Source organism: Ranitomeya imitator, chromosome 2 (assembly GCF_032444005.1).
Source record: "Ranitomeya imitator isolate aRanImi1 chromosome 2, aRanImi1.pri, whole genome shotgun sequence".
Lineage (NCBI taxonomy): Eukaryota > Metazoa > Chordata > Amphibia > Anura > Dendrobatidae > Ranitomeya > Ranitomeya imitator.
Window position 1 is genome coordinate 532,578,424 of NC_091283.1, and position 13,881 is coordinate 532,592,304.

At 46.7% G+C, this 13,881-nt stretch overlaps 1 protein-coding gene across 1 annotated transcript in view; it reads left to right on the plus strand.

The window, feature by feature from the left end:
* The first annotated feature begins 8,114 nt into the window (after nt 1-8,114).
* Nucleotides 8,115-13,881, plus strand: part of DHX8 (DEAH-box helicase 8) — a 90,835-nt gene continuing 85,068 nt past the window's right edge. Inside the window, exon 1 of the mRNA XM_069751862.1 lies at nt 8,115-8,254. The gene's annotated coding sequence lies outside the window, so the exon portion shown is untranslated. The remainder of the gene's footprint in view (nt 8,255-13,881) is intronic.

The following is a 13,881-nucleotide window of genomic DNA, read 5'->3' on the forward strand; positions in this document are numbered from 1 at the left end:
TTGGATGAACCAATTAAAGCCTGGAAAGTCTTACATGGACTTCTGGAGCTGGAAAAACTTTATTAAAAAGTCTGTGACAATATAAGTCGGGTGTCAGGGGGCCAATGTCAATGTTTTCTACCGTTTGCAACTACATCCATGTCCTGAGGATGAAGATACAGTTAAAAGTTGAACTTGTTAGCTATTCCATGTGTTGGCAGCGTTCTGATCCAGAGACCATGGAGCCCCTACTGCCACAATCTTAACATCACTATATAATCCCCAGCTTCCCATAATACATGAAATCTTTTAGACACCCCCCTACACAGAATATATGAAGAGACACCAGTCCTCCAGGTGCAGATGGGGTCAGAGTCCTCTCCATCCAGGAGTGGGGTTTAGGTTTTTAGTGGAGGCTACTACATCTCCCTGAGCCCTTTAGCTTCATGCTGATTTGCAGTGTTAGACAAGGGACAGTAATTATCTTTAAAATGCAAATTTCAAAGAAATGTCATCATTTTATTTCCTCTACTTGATTTGTAAAAAAATAAAATGTATTTTATTTTCAGTGATTTGAGACAGCTGGGTAAGCATTCTCTGGCCATGACTACATCATTTTTGCCACGGATTAAAAGAGGCAGGGGAACATAAAGTATGTAAAATATCACAGATGATGATTAGCCTTGTTGAACATTAAAAGAAATCTATCACTAGGTTTTTGCTACTCCATCTGAGAGCAGTGTGATGTAGGTAGAGAGACCCTGAGTCCAGTGATGAATCAATTGCTTGCTGCAGTTTCAATAAAATCCCTTTTCATCTGTTGCAGATCTAGCCGTTCTCTGAATGCTGAGCCCTGTATAACCCCGCCCACATCACTAATTGGCAGCTTTCTGTGTACATAAGCAGAAGGCAGCCAATCAACTGTAGGGCGTAAGATTTCCATACATGTCAGGAGCAACAACATGAAATGAGTAAGGCTGGTTTCACACTTGCGTTTTAAAACGCATGCGTTTTAAAAGAAACGCATGGTGAAAAAACGCATGTAAACGCGTGCAAACGCTGCGTTTTTTAGACGCATGCATTTTTGCATGTGGTGAAAAATACGCGCGTTTTGACGCGTTTTTTCATGCGTTTGCGTTTTTTAAATGCATGATGAGAAGTGTGTGACAGCTGCCAATCATCAAAATCAAGTAAAAAAACCACTATAAACAGAAATAGCTAGGGTTAGGGATCCTAACCCTAAAGGGATCCTAACACTACGGATCCTAACCCTAACGGGATCCTAACCCTAACCCTTAGGGTTAGGATCCCTAGGGTTAGGATCCCTTTAGGGTTAGGATCCCTTTATGACCTTTATGGTGGGGGGTGGCATATCAGTGTGTTTTGTTTTTTTTCTATAAAAACGCATGCGTTTTTAACGCAACCAAACGCATGTGCTTAAAAACGCATGCGTTTACATAGACAGCAATAGGTTCTTTTGCGGCAAAAAAAACGCATGCGGTTTTTTTGCGGCAAAAAAAGCCGCTAAAAATTACATGTTGCATTTCTGCAACACAACGCATGCATAGAAAAGACGCATGCAGCTGCAAAGAGGGGCAAAACGCATGCAAAAAAACGCATGCGTCTTTAATGTTAAGTATAGGAAAAAAACCGCATGCGTTTTTTTTGCGAAAAAACGCAGCGGCAAAAAACGCAAATGTGAAACCAGCCTAAGACAGTCGTCTGAAACGCGTTTGCATCATTCTTTAATGTTTTTGGAGATGAAGTTGTGATTTCCTTTCTCTATTTTTCCACAGTAAAGTTTGGCTTATAATAAAAGATTCTGATGCTGATCACTGTTCTTTGCTTCTGCCGACCTCTCGCCCATTACAAGTCTCCGTCAGTGGATCTTCTTATGGGTGAGATGACGTTTTTTGCCTTTTGATTATATATATTTCACCCACTTTGCTGGAACTGTAATGTGCTGTAATATGTTTTTTGCAGCAGAACTTCACCTAAATGAGCGTCTCACACTCAGATGTGAGGTGAGGACAGGGAGGCGGTTACCAAAGAAGTGACCATATACTGCCTTCTGTCCTGGTGATGGTGAGAAGAGGACAGTTTGTTTGTCTTTATAACGACAATCGGGGGATGGGTTTTTTGAAACAAGAACACTCCTTTAATTCTTCCAACCTCTGCTGCTTCACTGCAACTCAGTCAGATCAGTCATTGGGGATTCATGGCTTCTCTTACATGGCGATATTTTACATCAGTATTTGTTACCAGATGCCAGGAGAGGATCCAAAACACAGAGGAGGTGACAGTGATCCAGTTATTATTTCTCTGTTCCCCTCTGTTTTTTAGCTGACAAATACCGATGTAAATTACTGCCCCAAATACTCACTGTGTGAATGAGGTGAGGAAGCTGCGTGTAATCCGAGGGTAAGTGCACACTTGTAGGAGCTGCGGCCGGCAGATGTCCAGACTCAGGGATGTATGATGGACCCCGACTCCCAAACATGAATCAGACAGAAGCAAAAAATAAATACACAAAGCATTGTAATTAGGTGTCAAATGTTCTCAACTTTATTTACATTCACATGACACCGAAAATGGAACAACCCCCGACTCACAAAGGGTCAGGAGAGGCAATCCCTCTGTGGTGGAAATGAGTCACCCGCCAGGGCCGTGGGGTACCCGGTACCGACTCCGGTGTTCACAGGGGGATGTCACGGTGGCGACCCGGTCCGTGGCCCTGGGCGCCCATGTAAAAGGGGAAGTTGAATAAAGTTTATGATCGTGACACCACCTGTAGTATTTGGTCAGTGGGGACCGACGCTGCTTTAAGGGGTCCGCTGGGGTGATGTTATGGCAGCTAAATGGTATAACTTCCCACAGGTCACTTAGGTCCCCAGGGCTTCCGGTGTGTAGATGGAAGATGGTGGTGAATGATGCAGTAAAGAACGAGGACACTGGTTTGCAGTCTCTTTACCTTGTTTACTGAAGATTTCAGGCAGCCATAGTGCAGGGTACCAGATCACCAGACAGGCTGAGTCCAGCTGGCTTTGAGGCAAGTTGGGAGTCCCCTTTTTCTAGGTGGAGATTAAAGCCTTCCCTCTAGCGTGGTGGTATTGTAGTCCCTTACTGTCTATGGCTTCAGATAAGGTCCTCACAGTTCTTCTCTCTGTCCCCCATATAGGTTAGGACAATACCTGTATGACAAGTAACTCGAGCCTTTTTACAGGGACACTATCACGCCCTGGGCTCTATATGTTACTGTGTGTGGTAGACAGGTAACTTGCAGTTCAGCTGTCCTGCCGGTCTCTGATGTAAGTCTTAGATTCTCTTACAACCTCAGTGTTCCGGCTACCGGTTGTCTGCGCTTGGCCAGGGAGACAGTCTGCTCGCTCCTGACCTCCCCCTGGTGTCCTCGCCTGTGCCTCTCTCTCCTACACGCTCACTGCAATGTGTCCTGCTTTCGGTATTGTCTCTGTCCAGGAGCTGTAGCACTTTCTCGTGGCTGCACGGCCCCTCTGCTTCCTTTCCCTCTGTCTCTCTGACAGGAACTGACTAACTTTCCCTCCAAACCATAATATATATAGGGGAGTCACCTAGGAATAGGATCAAAATCTCCCCCTTGTGGCCTGGAGTGTGAACATGTTGCATTCTTGTGTTGAACTGGTGAAAGTTATCCTTCCTTGCCTCCAAGCGTGACATCACTCTCCCCGTGAGGAAAGCAATGTCACTATGACGACCCGGACCCTGGGGTGCCACAGAAACCTCTAGGAAACCATGGCTGGAGGATCGCCCTTCCCTTGGGCTTAGAGAGTTAGTGCTGATATAACAGATGGAATGGCAGAATTTTATAATTTGTACATTTTACTGTCATTAGCTTGACAACCATCATTTAAAAAAAAAAAATTTCCTTCTTTTCTCTTCTATCCAATCGCCATATCCTTTTCTAATTTTATACACATGGCTTTAAAGTAATGCATTTAGCCAATTCTCTTTGCCCGTAAGGCTATTTTCATAAAATAATTTTCTAGCATCTTTTTTAAGAAATCTGCATTGTATGCAGCATCAGACTGGTCCACCAAAGAAATGGAGACTCCCAAGCCTCTCTTTCAAGGGGTCCATTTCAGCAGACATCACGGCCCCCTGGGTCGGGGTAGGTGTTTGCATCTTGAGGAATACAGCTCCTCTACCATTTAGCCTCTGTCTGAGATTGGAAACTATGATGTCACTAGTTTGCACCTGTTCCATCGAGCTTCAGACCATGCACTGCGAAAATTGGGGAGCATTTTGGCAAATGAGGGTAGATACGTTTTTTTGTATTATTTTGTGAGTCATTATTTGTGTGGCCCCCATATTGTATGTAGGGACGTTGTGGGGCTACCTTACTGTTGTAGGATCATGATACTATAGGCAACTGTGGGAGCCATCATACTGTATATAGGAAACTGTGGTGGATACCATATTGTGTATGGTGAGCTGTGGGGGCCATAATGTTGTGTGTGGGGAGCTATATGGTCCATATATATATATATATATATATATATATATATAGCTTTGGGGCCATCATACTGTGTATAAAAGGTATGAAAAAACAATTAAATAATAGAGCAAAATTGTCCCCGATACAAATATATCAGAGTTTATTAAAAAAATATATACCGTATATACTCGTGTATAAGATGAGTTTTTCAGCACGTATTTTCGTTATGAAAACGCCCCCCTCGGCTTATACACGAGTCACGGTCCCAGAAAGCCAGTGAGGGAGGGGGAGCGGCAGAGCAGCAGGCTGTGGCTAAAGCCTGTGTCGCTGCTGTAATAGCGCACAGTGCCAGCCGCAGCCGCCGACTTCCGGCACTCATCATACTCACTTACCGGGACGCCCTCGGTTCTGGCACTGCATCTCGTTCCGGCCGCCAGTGCCTGCAGCTCTTCCTGTCGAGCGATCACGTGGCACCGCTCATTAAGGTAATTACTATGCACGCCTCTCCACTCCAATAGGCGTGGAGCGCATATTCGTTACCTTAATGAGCGAGGCCACGTGATCGTTCAGCAAGAAGAGCTGCTGGATGCCGGAATGAGATGCAGTGCCACTGAGGAAGCGCAGGCAGGTAAACAACATGTTTTTTTTTAAATAACAGGAATCATACATAGGGATAAGGAGCCATGCACACAATGACGGGGGCTGGGGAGCCATGCACACAATGACGGGGACTGGGGAGCCATGCACACAATGACGGGGACTGGGGAGCCATGCACTCAATGACGGGGACTGGGGAGCCATGCACTCAATGACGGGGACTGGGGAGCCATGCACTCAATGACGGGGACTGGGGAGCCATGCACTCAATGACGGGGACTGGGGAGCCATGCACTCAATGACGGGGACTGGGGAGCCATGCACACAATGACGGGGACTGGGGAGCCATGCACTCAATGACGGGGACTGGGGAGCCATGCACTCAATGACGGGGACTGGGGAGCCATGCACTCAATGACGGGGACTGGGGAGCGATGCATTCAATGACGGGGACTGGGGAGCCATGCACTCAATGACGGGGACTGGGGAGCCATGCACTCAATGACGGGGACTGGGGAGCCATGCACTCAATGACGGGGACTGGGGAGCCATGCACTCAATGACGGGGACTGGGGAGCCATGCACACAATGACTGGGACTGGGGAGCCATGCACTCAATGACGGGGACTGGGGAGCCATGCATTCAATGACGGGGACTGGGGAGCGATGCATTCAATGACGGGGACTGGGGAGCCATGCACTCAATGACGGGGACTGGGGAGCCATGCACTCAATGACGGGGACTGGGGAGCCATGCACACAATGACGGGGACTGGGGAGCCATGCACACAATGACGGGGACTGGGGAGCCATGCACTCAATGACGGGGACTGGGGAGCCATGCACACAATGACGGGGACTGGGGAGCCATGCACACAATGACGGGGACTGGGGAGCCATGCACTCAATGACGGGGACTGGGGAGCCATGCACACAATGACGGGGACTGGGGAGCCATGCACTCAATGACGGGGACTGGGGAGCCATGCACTCAATGACGGGGACTGGGGAGCCATGCACTCAATGACGGGGACTGGGGAGCCATGCACTCAATGACGGGGACTGGGGAGCCATGCACTCAATGACGGGGACTGGGGAGCCATGCACACAATGACTGGGACTGGGGAGCCATGCACTCAATGACGGGGACTGGGGAGCCATGCATTCAATGACGGGGACTGGGGAGCGATGCATTCAATGACGGGGACTGGGGAGCCATGCACTCAATGACGGGGACTGGGGAGCCATGCACTCAATGACGGGGACTGGGGAGCCATGCACACAATGACGGGGACTGGGGAGCCATGCACACAATGACGGGGACTGGGGAGCCATGCACACAATGACGGGGACTGGGGAGCCATGCATTCAATGACAGGGACTGGGGAGCCATGCATTCAATGACAGGGACTGGGGAGCCATGCATTCAATGACGGGGACTGGGGAGCCATGCATTCAATGACGGGGACGGGGGAGCCATGCATTCAATGACGGGGACTGGGGAGCCATGCATTCAAAGACGGGGACTGGGGAGCCATGCATTCAAAGACGGGGACTGGGGAGCCATGCATTCAATGACGGGGACTGGGGAGCCATGCATTCAATGACGGGGACTGGGGGAGCCATTCATACCACGATAGGGCTGAGGGTATAATGCATACCCGGCTTATACTCAAGTCAATAAGCTTACGAAATTTTTTGTGGCAAAAGTAGGTGCCTCGGCTTATACTCGAGTATATAGGTTATATTATTTTAATCAAGTACATTTTTATTAATTTTATATCAGTTACACATACACAAATAACATTCTCAACCAAGGTGTTTAAACCCCCCCATAGCATTTTGTTATTCAGAATACCATATCATAGATATACGACCATACAAACAGAATAAATCAGGCCGGTCAAGACCAGTCAAGTTGAAAGGCACACAGCCGACTGACAATTGAAAACGCAAAGTGTAGCGATTCCATAGCAACTGATACACATCTAAAAAGATCCTATCGAGGCTGATTACTGGTTACCTCGAAGCCAGGGACCCCATAAGTTATTAAAGTATTTACTTCTATCCCTTTTTCCAATTATATGAGTGACTCAACTTGATTAATACATTCTGTCTGTCGGGGGGAGTTGCAGAAATACAGTTTTTAGCAATCAGTTTTCCAGCCATGTATAGTAATCGAGCTATGGCAAGTTTCCCAGTCTCAACAGTACACAGTTCATCTACATGCCCCAGTATGCAGGTGAGAGGATTACTAGTCACCGGGTACCCATAGGCTGATTCTATATCGCCCCAAACTGCTCCCCAATAGGAGTTAACTGACAAAGTCCTTTTAAATATGAAGCTACCATGTGGCGGCAGATACTACTTCACTATTACAATCAACAAACCCCTAGTTACCAACAAAGAAATATTTATCCAAGGTTAAAAAAATGAAGTATTAGAATACTAGATGTTGGCCCGATTCTAACGCATCGGGTATTCTAGAATATGTATGTATGTATGTATGTATGTATGTATGTATGTATGTATATATATAGCAGCCACATAGCATATAGCACAGGCCACGTAACACAGACAGCCACGTAGTATATAGCAAAGCCATGTGGTATACAACACAGCCCACACGGTATACAACACTGCCACGTAGTATATAATACTGCCACATAGTACATCATCAACCACCCCTTCTCTGCACAGCCCCTCATCATAATCCCCCCTTGTGAACAGAGCTCCTCATCATTTCCCCTTTGCCACTAAGGTAACATCAACCCTGCCACCCACCCCAATAGCAGCCCCACACAGTAGCAGCGGTCAATCCCTGCGCAGCCTCCAACATGCAGCCCCCATATAGTAAGATCCTCGGAGCAGTCAGACGGAGTCTTGTGTCCTCCTTCCCATCTGCACACAGCCCCATTGTGCGGCCCCTCAGTCCGCTCCACTCCAGCAGCCTCAGCACCCGCTGATTCCTGGTATCAGATCGTCACTCGTCACTGGACTGAAGGAGGTCCCGCCCCTTCCGGTGACATCATTCTCTCAAAAAATCAACTCCATTTTAGCTATCGGACATATTGGAGGTGGCGGAAGTTAGTGCTTCAGAAACGTGATAATGAACCGACGCTGTATGTGACGGAACCGGATAAGCTCGCCACAGCAAATATGGATGGACACTGACCTGAAGTGACGAACCTTATAGACCACAAGGTATCTATACAATCCAGTGTTCTGGTGTAGGGGAGAAGAGCAGCGAGAATGTGTCACCTGAACACACAGCGGCCTGGATTGTGTTATGTGATCAGGACAGGGGAATCAGGGAGTGTGTGTGTGTACGGTGTGTGTGTATGTATGTATGTACGGTGTATACGTGTGTATGTGTGTACGGTGTATATGTGTGTATGTATGTACGGTGTATATGTGTGTATGTATGTACGGTGTATATGTGTGTGTGTACGGTGTGTGTGTATGTATGTACGGTGTATATGTGTGTATGTATGTACGGTGTATATGTGTGTATGTATGTACGGTGTATATGTATGTATGTATGTACGGTGTGTATGTATGTATGTACGGTGTGTATGTATGTATGTACTGTGTGTGTGTGGGTGTATGTACGGTGTGTGTGTATGTATGTACTGTGTATATGTGTGTATGTATGTATGTACGGTGTATATGTGTGTGTATGTATGTATGTACTGTGTGTGTATGTACGGTGTATATGTGTGTATGTATGGTGTATATGTGTATGTATGTACTGTGTGTATGTATGTACGGTGTATATGTGTGTATGTATGTACGGTGTATATGTGTGTTGTTATGGCTGGCAATCAGGCAACACAGCGTGCAGTAATCAGCGCACATACAGAGATCTGGCAATAACCCAAAACAATAGGACGAGCTCTGAGACGTGGAATCTCTGTAGACTGCAGTACCTGATCTATCCTCACACAACTGGAAGCAGCAGTGGATTGCGCCTATCAACTACCTATGCAACTCGGCACTGCCTGAGGAGCTGACTAGCCTGAAGATAGAAATACAAGCCTGACTTACCTCAGAGAAATACCCCAAAGGAATAGGCAGCCCCCCACATATAATGACTGTTAGCAAGATGAAAAGACAAACGTAGGAATGAAATAGATTCAGCAAAGTGAGGCCCGATATTCTAGACAGAGCGAGGATAGCAAAGAGAACTATGCAGTCTACAAAAAACCCTAAAACGAAAACCACGCAAAGGGGCAAAAAGACCCACCGTGCCGAACTAACAGCACGGCGGTGCACCCCTTTGCTTCTCAGAGCTTCCAGCAAAAGATAATAACAAGCTGGACAGAAAAAACAGAAAACAAACTAGAAGCACTTATCTAGCAGAGCAGCAGGCCCAAGGAAAAATGCAGTAGCTCAGATCCAACACTGGAACATTGACAAGGAGCAAGGAAGACAGACTCAGGTGGAGCTAAATAGCAAGGCAGCCAACGAGCTCACCAAAACACCTGAGGGAGTAAGCCCAGAGACTGCAATACCACTTGTGACCACAGAAGTGAACTCAGCCACAGAATTCACAACAGTACCCCCCCCTTGAGGAGGGGTCACCGAACCCTCACCAGAACCCCCAGGCCGACCAGGATGAGCCACATGAAAGGCACGAACAAGATCTGGGGCATGGACATCAGAGGCAAAAACCCAGGAATTATCTTCCTGAGCATAACCCTTCCATTTGACCAGATACTGGAGTTTCCGTCTAGAGACACGAGAATCCAAAATCTTCTCCACAATATACTCCAATTCCCCCTCCACCAAAACAGGGGCAGGAGGCTCCACAGATGGAACCATAGGTGCCACGTATCTCCTCAACAACGACCTATGGAATACATTATGTATGGAAAAGGAGTCTGGGAGGGTCAGACGAAAAGACACCGGATTGAGAATCTCAGAAATCCTATACGGACCAATAAAACGAGGTTTAAATTTAGGAGAGGAAACCTTCATAGGTATATGACGAGAAGATAACCAAACCAGATCCCCAACACGAAGTCGGGGTCCCACACGGCGTCTGCGATTAGCGAAAAGCTGAGCCTTCTCCTGGGACAAGGTCAAATTGTCCACTACCTGAGTCCAGATCTGCTGCAACCTGTCCACCACATAATCCACACCAGGACAGTCCGAAGACTCAACCTGTCCTGAAGAGAAACGAGGATGGAACCCAGAATTGCAGAAAAATGGAGAGACCAAGGTAGCCGAGCTGGCCCGATTATTAAGGGCGAACTCAGCCAACGGCAAAAATGACACCCAATCATCCTGGTCAGCGGAAACAAAACATCTCAGATATGTTTCCAAGGTCTGATTGGTTCGTTCGGTCTGGCCATTAGTCTGAGGATGGAAGGCCGAGGAAAAAGATAGGTCAATGCCCATCCTACCACAAAAGGCTCGCCAGAACCTCGAGACAAACTGGGAACCTCTGTCAGAAACAATATTCTCAGGAATGCCATGTAAACGAACCACATGCTGGAAGAACAAAGGCACCAAATCAGAGGAGGAAGGCAATTTAACCAAGGGCACCAGATGGACCATTTTAGAAAAGCGATCACAGACCACCCAAATGACAGACATCTTTTGAGAAACGGGAAGGTCAGAAATGAAATCCATCGAAATATGTGTCCAAGGCCTCTTCGGGACCGGCAAGGGCAAAAGCAACCCACTGGCACGTGAACAGCAGGGCTTAGCCCTAGCACAAATTCCACAGGACTGCACAAAAGCACGCACATCCCGTGACAGAGATGGCCACCAGAAGGATCTAGCAACCAACTCCCTGGTACCAAAGATTCCTGGATGACCGGCCAGCACCGAACAATGAAGTTCAGAGATAACTTTACTAGTCCACCTATCAGGGACGAACAGTTTCTCGGCCGGACAACGATCAGGTTTATTAGCCTGAAATTTCTGCAACACTCTCCGCAAATCAGGGGAGATGGCAGACACAATGACTCCTTCCTTGAGGATACTCGCCGGCTCAGATAACCCCGGAGAGTCGGGCACAAAACTCCTAGACAGAGCATCCGCCTTCACATTTTTAGAGCCCGGAAGGTATGAAATCACAAAATCAAAACGAGCAAAAAATAACGACCAACGGGCCTGTCTAGGATTCAAGCGCTTGGCAGACTCAAGATAAGTAAGGTTCTTATGATCAGTCAAAACCACCACGCGATGCTTAGCACCCTCAAGCCAATGACGCCACTCCTCGAATGCCCACTTCATGGCCAGCAACTCTCGGTTGCCCACATCATAATTACGCTCAGCAGCAGAAAATTTCCTGGAAAAGAAAGCACATGGTTTGAACACTGAGCAACCAGAACCTCTCTGTGACAAAACCGCCCCTGCACCAATCTCAGAAGCATCAACCTCGACCTGGAACGGAAGAGAAACATCAGGTTGACACAACACAGGGGCACAGCAAAAACGACGCTTCAACTCCTGAAAAGCTTCCACGGCAGCAGAAGACCAATTAACCAAATCAGCACCCTTCTTGGTCAAATCGGTCAATGGTCTGGCAATGCTAGAAAAATTACAGATGAAGCGACGATAAAAATTAGCAAAGCCCAGGAATTTCTGCAAACTTTTTAGAGATGTCGGCTGAGTCCAATCCTGGATGGCCTGAACCTTAACCGGATCCATCTCGATAGTAGAAGGGGAAAAGATGAACCCCAAAAATGAAACTTTCTGCACACCGAAGAGACACTTTGATCCCTTCACGAACAAGGAATTAGCACGCAGTACCTGGAAAACCATTCTGACTTGCTTCACATGAGACTCCCAATCATCTGAGAAGATCAAAATGTCATCCAAGTAAACAATCAAGAATTTATCCAGATACTCACGGAAAATGTCATGCATAAAAGACTGAAAAACAGATGGAGCATTGGCAAGTCCGAACGGCATCACCAGATACTCAAAATGACCCTCGGGCGTATTAAATGCCGTTTTCCATTCATCTCCCTGCCTGATTCTCACCAGATTATACGCACCACGAAGATCAATCTTAGTAAACCAACTAGCCCCCTTAATCCGAGCAAACAAGTCAGAAATCAATGGCAAGGGATACTGAAACTTAACAGTGATCTTATTAAGAAGGCGGTAATCAATACACGGTCTTAGCGAACCATCCTTCTTGGCTACAAAAAAGAACCCTGCTCCCAATGGTGACGACGATGGGCGAATATGTCCCTTCTCCAGGGACTCCTTCACATAACTGCGCATAGCGGTGTGTTCAGGTACGGACAAATTAAATAAACGACCCTTAGGGAATTTACTACCAGGAATCAAATCGATAGCACAATCACAATTCCTATGCGGAGGAAGGGCATCAGACTTGGACTCTTCAAATACATCCTGAAAGTCCGACAAGAACTCTGGGATGTCAGAAGGAATGGATGACGAAATAGACAAAAATGGAACATCACCATGTACTCCCTGACAACCCCAGCTGGTTACCGACATAGAGTTCCAATCCAATACTGGATTATGGGTTTGTAGCCATGGCAACCCCAACACGACCACATCATGCAAATTATGCAATACCAAAAAGCGAATAACTTCCTGATGTGCAGGAGCCATGCACATGGTCAGCTGGGCCCAGTACTGAGGCTTATTCTTGGCCAGAGGTGTAGCATCAATTCCTCTCAACGGAATAGGACACCGCAAAGGCTCCAAGAAAAATCCACAACGTTTAGCATAATCCAAATCCATCAGATTCAGGGCAGCGCCTGAATCCACAAACGCCATGACAGAATATGATGACAAAGAGCACATTAAGGTAATGGACAAAAGGAATTTGGACTGTACAGTACCAATAACGGCAGAGCTATCGAACCGCCTAGTGCGTTTAGGACAATTAGAAATAGCATGAGTAGAATCACCACAATAGAAACACAGTCTGTTCAGACGTCTGTGTTCGTGCCGTTCTACTTTAGTCATAGTCCTGTCGCACTGCATAGGCTCAGGCTTACTCTCAGACAATACCGCCAGATGGTGCACAGATTTACGCTCGCGCAAGCGACGACCGATCTGAATGGCCAAGGACATAGACTCATTCAAACCAGCAGGCATAGGAAATCCCACCATTACATCCTTAAGAGCTTCAGAGAGACCCTTTCTGAACAAAGCCGCTAGTGCAGATTCATTCCACAGAGTGAGTACTGACCATTTTCTAAATTTCTGACAATATACTTCTACATCATCCTGACCCTGGCATAAAGCCAGCAGATTTTTCTCAGCTTGATCCACTGAATTAGGCTCATCGTAAAGCAATCCCAGCGCCTGGAAAAATGCATCAACATTACTCAATGCAGAATCTCCTGGTGCAAGAGAAAACGCCCAGTCCTGTGGGTCGCCGCGCAAAAAAGAAATAATAATCAAAACCTGTTGAATAGGATTACCAGAAGAATGAGGTTTCAAGGCCAAAAATAGCTTACAATTATTTCTGAAGCTCAGGAACTTAGTTCTGTCACCAAAAAACAAATCAGGAATCGGAATTCTTGGTTCTAGCATCGATTTCTGATCAATAGTATCTTGAATCTTTTGTACATTTACAACGAGATTATCCATTGAGGAGCACAGAGCCTGAATATCCATGTCCACAGCTGTGTCCTGAAGCACTCTAATGTCTAGGGGAAAAAAAAGACTGAAGACAGAGCTAAGAAAAAAAAATGATGTCAGGATTTCTTTTTTCCCTCTATTGGAAATCATTGAATGGGCTCCTTGTACTTTTATGGCTGGCAATCAGGCAACACAGCGTGCAGTAATCAGCGCACATACAGAGATCTGGCAATAACCCAAAACAATAG